Source organism: Sapajus apella, unplaced genomic scaffold, assembly GCF_009761245.1.
Source record: "Sapajus apella isolate SASKATOON/1434 unplaced genomic scaffold, GSC_monkey_1.0 scaffold2989, whole genome shotgun sequence".
Taxonomy (NCBI): Eukaryota; Metazoa; Chordata; class Mammalia; order Primates; family Cebidae; genus Sapajus; species Sapajus apella.
Window position 1 is genome coordinate 1 of NW_022439915.1, and position 8,229 is coordinate 8,229.

The following is an 8,229-nucleotide window of genomic DNA, read 5'->3' on the forward strand; positions in this document are numbered from 1 at the left end:
TGGCGCGATCTCGGCTCACCGCAACCTCCACCTCCCGGGTTCAGGCAATTCTCCTGCCCCAGCCTCCTGAGCCGCTGGGATTACAGGCACGTGCCACCATGCCCAACTAATGTTTTGTAGTTTTAATAGAGACGGGGTTTCACCATGTTGACCAGGATGGTCTCGATCTCTTGACCTTGTGATCCACCCGCCTCGGCCTCCCACAGTGCTGGGATTACAGGCTTGAGCCACCTCGCCCGGCCCTAATTAACTTTCTAATTAAACTGATACAGTAAATAGTTTGGGGTTGCCTCAATACTTATACCTTACATCAATAACATAAAAGATCAGAATCACATGCCAACAGTTCCCATCCACAGGCTGATCTAAATTTGAGACCATTCTCTTCATCTGGTGGTCTCAAAGACTACATAATTTTGTTTTAAATGCAAAGGCAGCTAGCCTATAATTCCAGTGCTTTGAGAGCCCAAGATGGGGGATTGCTTGAGGCCAGGAGTTCTAGATAAGCCTGGGCAGTAATAATGAGACTCCATCTCTACAAACAATTTAAAAATTAGGCCAGGCTGGCCGGGCGCAGTGGCTCAAGCCTGTAATCCCAGCACTTTGGGAGGCCGAGGCGGGTGGATCACAAGGTCAAGAGATCGAGACCATCCTGGTCAAGATGGTGAAACCCCCTCTCTACTAAAACTACAAAAAATTAGCTGGGCATGGTGGCACATGTCTGTAGTCCCAGCTACTCAGGAGGCTGAGGCAGGAGAATTGCCTGAACCCAGGAGGCGGAGGTTGCGGTGAGCCGAGATCGCGCCATTGCACTCCAGCCTGGGTAACAAGAGCGAAACTCCGTATCAAAACAAAAACAAAAAAAAATTAGGCCAGGCAAGGTGGTTCATGCCTGTAATCCCAGCACTTTGGGAGGCCAAAGCGGGTGGATCACTTGAGGTCAGGAGTTCAAGACTAGCCTGGCCAACATGGTGAAACCCTGTCTCTACCAAAAATATAAAAATTAGTCAGGCATGGTGGGGGACACCTATAATCCCAGCTACTCAGGAGGCTGAGGCAGGAGAATCACTTGAACCCAGGAGATGGAGGTTGCAGTGACCAGAGATCATGCCATTATACTCCAGCCTGGGCAACAAAGTGAAACTCCATAGCAAAAAAAAAAAAAAAAATACAGAGAAAAAAGAGTGGGTAACAAGAGCGAGACTCCGTCTCAAAAAAAAAAAAAAAAATTAGCCAGGTATGGTGGTACATGCCTATAGTCTCAGCTACTTCAGAGGCTGAGGCAGGAGGATTGCTTGAGTCCAGGAGTTCAAGGTTACAGTGAGCTATATAATCCTACCACTGAACTCCAGCCTGGGTGACAGAATGAGACTCTATCTCCCTGTCTCTGGAATAAAAAAAAATAAAAATAATGCAGAGTCCTTGGGATATTCCCGAAGCAAACCAAGGTCTCAAGGCTCTTTAAACTAAGAATGTCCTAAGTAAGGCTTGGCTTTCCAGGACAAAACTGAACAAGTCACCAGACGGCATTTGAGGGGAGGGTATTAGCTAGACAGACCCAAAGATTTTAACACTATGAAGTCTCATAAGCCACATAACCCTTAGAGTAATCTGGAGGAAAATAAAAGCATCACTGTAGATATGGCTTTTTTTTTTTTTTTGTTGCCAAAAAGCCCTGAATGGATACAGTTTTAAAAAATAAGTATGTGGGCAGGGCACGGTGACTCACCTGTAGTCCCAGCACTTTGGGAGGCTGAGGCAGGCAGACCACCTGAGGTCAGGAGTTCGAGACCAGCCTAGCCAACATGGTAAAATCCTATCTCTACTAAACATACAAAAATTAGCCAGGCGTGGTGGTGCATGCCCGTAATCTCAGCTACTCGGGAGGCTGAAACAGGAGAATCACTTGAACCCAGAAGGCAGAGGCTGTGGTGAGAACAGCGAGAGCAAAATTCCATCTCCAAAAAAAAAAAAAAGCTACTTTATTATAAAAAAAACATATTCTTTTTTTCTTTTGAGACAAGGTCTCACTCTGTTTCCCAGTCTGGAGTGCAGTGGTGCAATCACAGCTCACTGCAACCCTGACCTCCTAGGCCCAAGCAATCTTTCTCAGCCTCCCAAGTAACTGGGACTATGGGCATGTGCCATCATGCCTGGCTATTTTTTTTGGTGGAGATGGGGTTTCCCTGTTACCCAGGCTAGTCTCAAACTCTTGACTCAAAGGATCCTTTCACCTTAGCCTCCTGAAGTTAGAATTACAGGCGTGAGCCACTGACACAATTTGGTCTAGTCCAGAATTTTTTTTTTTTTTTTTTTGAGATGGAGTTTTGCTCTTGTTATCCAGGCTGGAGTGCAATGGCGCGATCTCGGCTCACCGCAACCTCCGCCTCCTGGGTTCAGGCAATTCTCCTGCCTCAGCCTCCCGAGTAGCTGGGATTACAGGCACGCGCCACCATGCCCAGCTAATTTTTTGTAGTTTTTAGTAGAGACGGGGTTTCACCATGTTGACCAGGATGGTCTCGATCTCTTGACCTCGTGATCCACCCGCCTCGGCCTCCCAAAGTGCTGGGATTACAGGCGTGAGCCACCGCGCCCGGCCTCTAGTCCGGAATTTTACAAATTCCCTTCAATATTATGTTCCTAGCTTCCTCCTTCTAAACCTAGAAAAGGAAAATATTAATTCGCTAAAAAGGGAGAAATACATATTATGACTCTATATTTTTTTTGAGACGGAGTCTTGCTCTGTCGCTTACTGCAACTCCGTCTACCAGGTTCAAGCGATTCTCCTGCCTCAGCCTCCCAAGTAGCTGGGACTACAGGCGCCCACCACCACGCCTGGCTAATTTTTGTATTTTTAATAGAAATGGGGTTTCACCTATTGGCCAGGCTGGTCTCAAACTCCTGCCCTCAAGTGATCTGCCTGCCTCAGCCTCCCAAAGTGTTGAGATTACAGGCATGAGCCACTGCGCCTGGCCCATTATGACTCTAAATATAAAAAGTGTCTGAGTTACAGAAGTGAACTGCTCTTTCAGAGGCTCTAAGCAATTTGAAGAAATCTGCAGACTTTTAAATATTCAGTAACAAAAAAGCAAAAGAATATTAAGAATTCGGAATCCTGCATAACTCTCTAAAATCTCAACTTTCTTTTTTTTTTGGAGTCTTGCTCTGTTGCCCAGGCTGGAGTGCAATGGCATGATCTCAGCTCATTGCAACCTCCATCTCCCAGGTTCAAGCAATTCTCCTGCCTCAGCCTCCTGAGTACCTGAGATTACAGATGCATGCCAACATGCCCGATTAATTTTTTTATACTTTTTTAGTAGAAAAGGGGTTTCACCATGATGGTCAGGCTGGTCTTGAACTTCTGACCTCAAGTGATCCACCCACCTCAGCCTCCAAAAGTGCTGGGATTATAGGTGTGAGCCACTGCACCTGGCCTAAAACCTCAACTTTCAAAGAGTCTGGGAGTGAAAGTAGAGCCGCCTCTTATGATCTTTACCCAGTTTATTTTTTATTTAGTTTTAAAAAAATAGAGATGGGGGTCTCACTATGTTGCACAGGCTGGCCTCCCCCTGCCCACCCTCCCAAAGTACTGGAATTGCAGGGAAGAGTCTCTACGCCAGGCCACCCTTTACCCAATCACCTGTCACGGAAAAACAAATATTTTTAACATTAAAATTAAGAACACTAAGTGTATACCTTGTTGAGTTCTTCTATCCTTCTTATTAGGTATGGGTTGCTGGAGGAATTCTCAAAGTACACATAATCTGTAATTAAAGGAAGTACAGAACTTAATCTTTTCAACAGAAAGTTCAGATTTGTCAATCCACGACTTTTAATGTTAGGCAATTCACATTGAAATTAAGCTCATAATTCATTCACTGGTAAAAGCAAACAGCCTTAATATATTCTCTCATCTGCCTACGATACACAGACCTTTATTTTCTTGGCATTTTCATTTCAATTAACGTTCTAGCAAGTTCTCCTAGACTTCTGTCCCAATATGTCATTTCTTTAATAATAAACAAAAAAGGCACCTCTTATCACTGTGTAGTTAGGGCACACTAAACATGTGTCCTCTGTACTGTTACTTCCACATCTTTTTCCTCCAATCCAATTTGCCCTGGAGGCTGCTTCTCACATAAAACTATTGACCTAAGACACATTCAGAGCATGGAGAAAGGCTTCACAGTCCAACCTACATTTCAATCACTACTCAAAAAAAAAAATCGGGTGAGCAGAGCAGGTAAGAGGAAGAACACTGACATACTATTCCACAGCTCTACCTGGGAAGACGAGAAAACGGGGGCCAAGGGGATCACTTCTAAGAGGGAAAGTGCTCTGGGGGTGATACCAGAATGTTTTTTACCCTTTTACCATATTTAATCCAAACCTATTTAATGTCTTGTGGTTAAGAAATTGCTGCAGGCTTTCAACTAAAAGGATAAAATTTTTCAAGTGTGCCTTTTCGTCTCATCTAATAGGCTCGCCGGAAACTTCCCACTGTGTGTTTATCTGAAAGGCAGGGCTGTGCTGTTATTGTCTTAGTGGCTCTTTCACGGCTCTCTTCTGCAAAGTGGCCTCATTTAGCCAGGCCATTCCCACCAGTATCCATCAGAAGCTCGGCTAATGAGCAGAGAAGGAAGAGCCGGTCTCTCATACAAACACGCCACTTATCTGAATTATTATTTTACCAGGAAAGAGGGAGGAGGGCGTCGTGAGCAGGGAGAAAGTTTGTTTGACCTTATTTCTCTCTTCCGCAGAAGACTGGGAAGGAGGCAGGCAGCAGAGCAAACGTCCAGGCAGAGCTCAACTCCCCACCTCCGGCAGAGGTTCCCAGGCCCCACGAAGCCCCATTTGTGGGGGGCTGGACCAGAAACCAAACCGGGGAAGCGACGAAGGGGAGGTGCAGGGCTCTGGCCCGCTAACAGGCCGGTCCAGCTGCGCCCCTGGCTGGGCCCCCACCCCCACCCCAGGCTCCCACTGAGGTGGGAAGGAATAGGGGAGGGGATGTCCCCCCATCCTCTCCAGCGCCTAGAAGCCAGGCGAGGAGACGGCCACCGTCTCAGGGGGCTCGACGAGCCCGAGTCCCATGAAGGTTTCGTGAGGGAGGGGCGTCTGGTCATTCGTACCCCCAAGTAGAGGCCTGGCCCTGAAGACGGGGTGAGGTGATAGGGTGAAGGTGGCCCCGGCCCCTCGCGGGCCACCATGGGGGGAGGGGAGGGAAGGAGTGGGGGTGGGGAGCCCCGGCCCCTCTGCTGGCCCTGGCGCCCCCGCCCCCTGCGCCCTCAGCCCCCGCACCCGTGGCTCCCGGCAGTTGGCGTGCGCTCGCCCCGGCCCCCCGCTCCCGGAGCCCGCTCCCACACGGGCCGGGTCGGGCCGAGCCTGCCTACCTCCGACCCGGTACATGTTGGCCGCCATGTCCGCCCGCCCGCCCGCGGAGCCCGAGCCGAGCCCCGCCCGCCGCCGCCACCGCCGACTCCTCAGCCTCAGCCTCAGCCTCCACTGCCGCTGCCGCTGCCGCTGCCGCCGCCGCCTAGCCACCGGGGGGAAGGGAGGGAAGGGAGGGGGCGGGGGAGGGGGAAGTGAAGGGGAGGGGACGCCGAGGGGTGGGGGCTGGTGCCCGCCCCCAGCGCCAGACTAGCAAAGCCGAGTGGGCCGGGCCGGGCCGGGGGAGGCCCAGGGAGGCCCGAGCGCTGTGGGGCCAGCGGGAATTGGGGGTAGGGGATGGGGAGCGGGAGGGAGGATGGGGGGCCTTGTTGGAAGTGGAGGGCCCTGGAGCCAGGGTCCTGGCCGAGGCGGAAGTCTGGACTCAAATGCGGACCAGGGGCTGTTAGAGAATTGGAGTCGGGGCTGGGGCGCAGCCTCTCCCCAGCGCCTCTTGCTCCACCCAGGGTATCCCATCACCTGCCCACCCCGAGACAGGTCCTCCTTCCCTGCTTCCGTCCGTGGGGAACCCCCGTGTGCCTGACCTAGTAGGCAAGCGCCAGTCTCAATGCAAACTGTTGGATGCAAATTGGTGTAAGCAGCAGGGTTCCTTCCTTCTGGTGAGGTTCATGGGGCTGGCCTGGTACCTGGAGGTTCTGGGGCCAGGAAGACCCCGCGTGCTTCCCGCCTCGCCAGAGATCCAGCGGGGAACAGAGCTAGATAAACTCCCTTCTAGGCCACCCTAACTGCCATCGTTCATCCCAACTGAGCACAACCAACTCTCCAACACCCAGATAAAGGCCCTGGCTCTAGACAGGCCCTATATATGCAGTGCTTGTTCTTCTGGGGATAAGGGACCTTTAGGAGTGGGGGGCTTCCTTTGTCCATGGGGGAACAGGGCCCTACAGTTCACAATCACCATCACCCCCAAGAGGAGATGCTGTTCAATCAGCTTGATATTGATGGACACTTAACTGGTGATGTGTCTAAAGCTTCTAAATGGTTATTGTCCCAGGCCAATTCTCTAAACAACCTCTGTTTTCACGGCCTTCCTACTCTCACAAAAACAAAACAAAAAAATGTTGAATCTTAGCTGGCTATCCCCCAAACGACCAAAAATAACTTTCTTTAGAGAAGACAGTCCATTCCAAAGTACTCCCAGACATCACTGCATAATAAACACGAAGACGATTTACTGGTATGGTGGCTTGTTTGCAATGTCTTGTGATACACAGCTGTGTGCTGCCAACTTGAGTTTGAGGTCTGTGCGGGGGTAAGAGGTGCCCCCGGAAAAGAAGGTTTTTTTTGGTTGTTTGGTGGTGACATTCGTGATGGTCCCTTATCACAAAGTATTGAGATGAAAAAAATGTTCTGCGTAGCTGAGGCAAAGTATGCAAATAAATAACAAAGCACCGTTGAATCATATTAACTCTATGACCTGTTTCCTTGTCTATAAAATGGGGACGCTAATTCCCCTTCATAGGTGTGGAAAGGATCAGTTGTGGTGATATCTGAAAATGGTTTGTAAACCAGAGCACCATGCAAATAACAGGTGTCTCTTGCTTTTCTTTTTAACCCAAGAAAACCTCACATTCCCAAGGGTTTTCTGCTGTGTGTCAAAATATGAGCCATGTGTCAATTTCTGACCCACAGAAGAAAGCAAAAGTATTCTGTTCTGCAGATTGCATAGCTGTCATTCAACATTTACCAGAGATCCCACCAAAAAACATTCTGACAAAACTGACATCACCCCTTTCTGAGCTGACACATAAATAGGTTGAATAATTCACCTGGAATCACACAGTAAACTGGCAGCAATATTGGGATTATAAATCAGCCCTTTCCTCTGGCCTAGAATGTTCTGAACCACAAAGTCTTTCTCCAAGTGCAAAGGCCGCCTAGAAATCATAAAGTGCAAAGAAGTGGATCACGAGCTTTAGGGTGTTTTCCCATTAATTTTTCATCAGCAATTTCTCCTCCTCCAAAATATTTCCCTGTTTTTGTTAATTCATTGTGTGTCTGTCTCATTTCCCCAGCTTAGTGCCCTTGCCAGGTGTTTATGATGACTGTGCTAACCACAATAAATGGTGAAAGATGCCAATAAAACTCCTCCCTATTTCCCCTTAGGAACAGCCTTATCCAGAAGACCCCCCATGAAAAGCCTCATAGACTTGAGGGGGAATAGCAGGGAGTAATGATGGTGGCAGGACTTGAAACCGTTTTTGACTCTTTTTTTTTTTTTTTTTTTTTGAGATGGAGTCTCACTTTGTCACCAGGCTGGAGTGCAATGGCACTATCTCGGCTCACTGCAACCTCCACCTCCGAGGCTCAAGCAATTCTCCTGCCTCAGCCTTCTGAATAGCTGGGACTACAGGCACCCACCACCATGCCTGGCTAATTTTTGTATTTTTAGTAGAGACAGGGTTTCACCATATTGGCCATGCTGGTTTCAAACATCTGACCTCAGGTGATCCGCCTGCTCAGCCTCCCAAAGTGCTAGCACTACAGGTGTGAGCCACCATGCACAGCCTAGTAAAATTTAAATATAGAAAGTGTTTGGCACTTGTTGAGAGTTTCATATTTGTTAGGTCCCTTCTCTCTATTCCAATTACTCTCATCACTAAAGAAGAGGTGTCTCTCAGGCCATGCCGGAAATCCCAGGGCCAATCCAGCCCTTCCAAGGATGAAATTTCCTTGCACAGTTGTTGCAGTTAAAGAACCACGTATAAGCCGGGAGCGGTGGCTCAAGCCTGTAATCCCAGCACTTTGGGAGGCCGAGGCGGGTGGATCACAAGGTCAAGAGAT

General features: G+C 49.1%; 1 long non-coding RNA gene across 1 annotated transcript; it reads right to left on the bottom strand.

The window, feature by feature from the left end:
- Nucleotides 1–3,703: 3,703 nt before the first annotated feature.
- LOC116547400 lies at nt 3,704–5,485 on the bottom strand. The gene is made up of 2 exons (XR_004267049.1): nt 5,391–5,485; nt 3,704–3,764 (listed from the first exon to the last, which is right to left on the bottom strand). It is a non-coding gene; the product is annotated as an uncharacterized LOC116547400 (long non-coding RNA).
- Between the last annotated feature and the right edge of the window lie 2,744 nt (nt 5,486–8,229).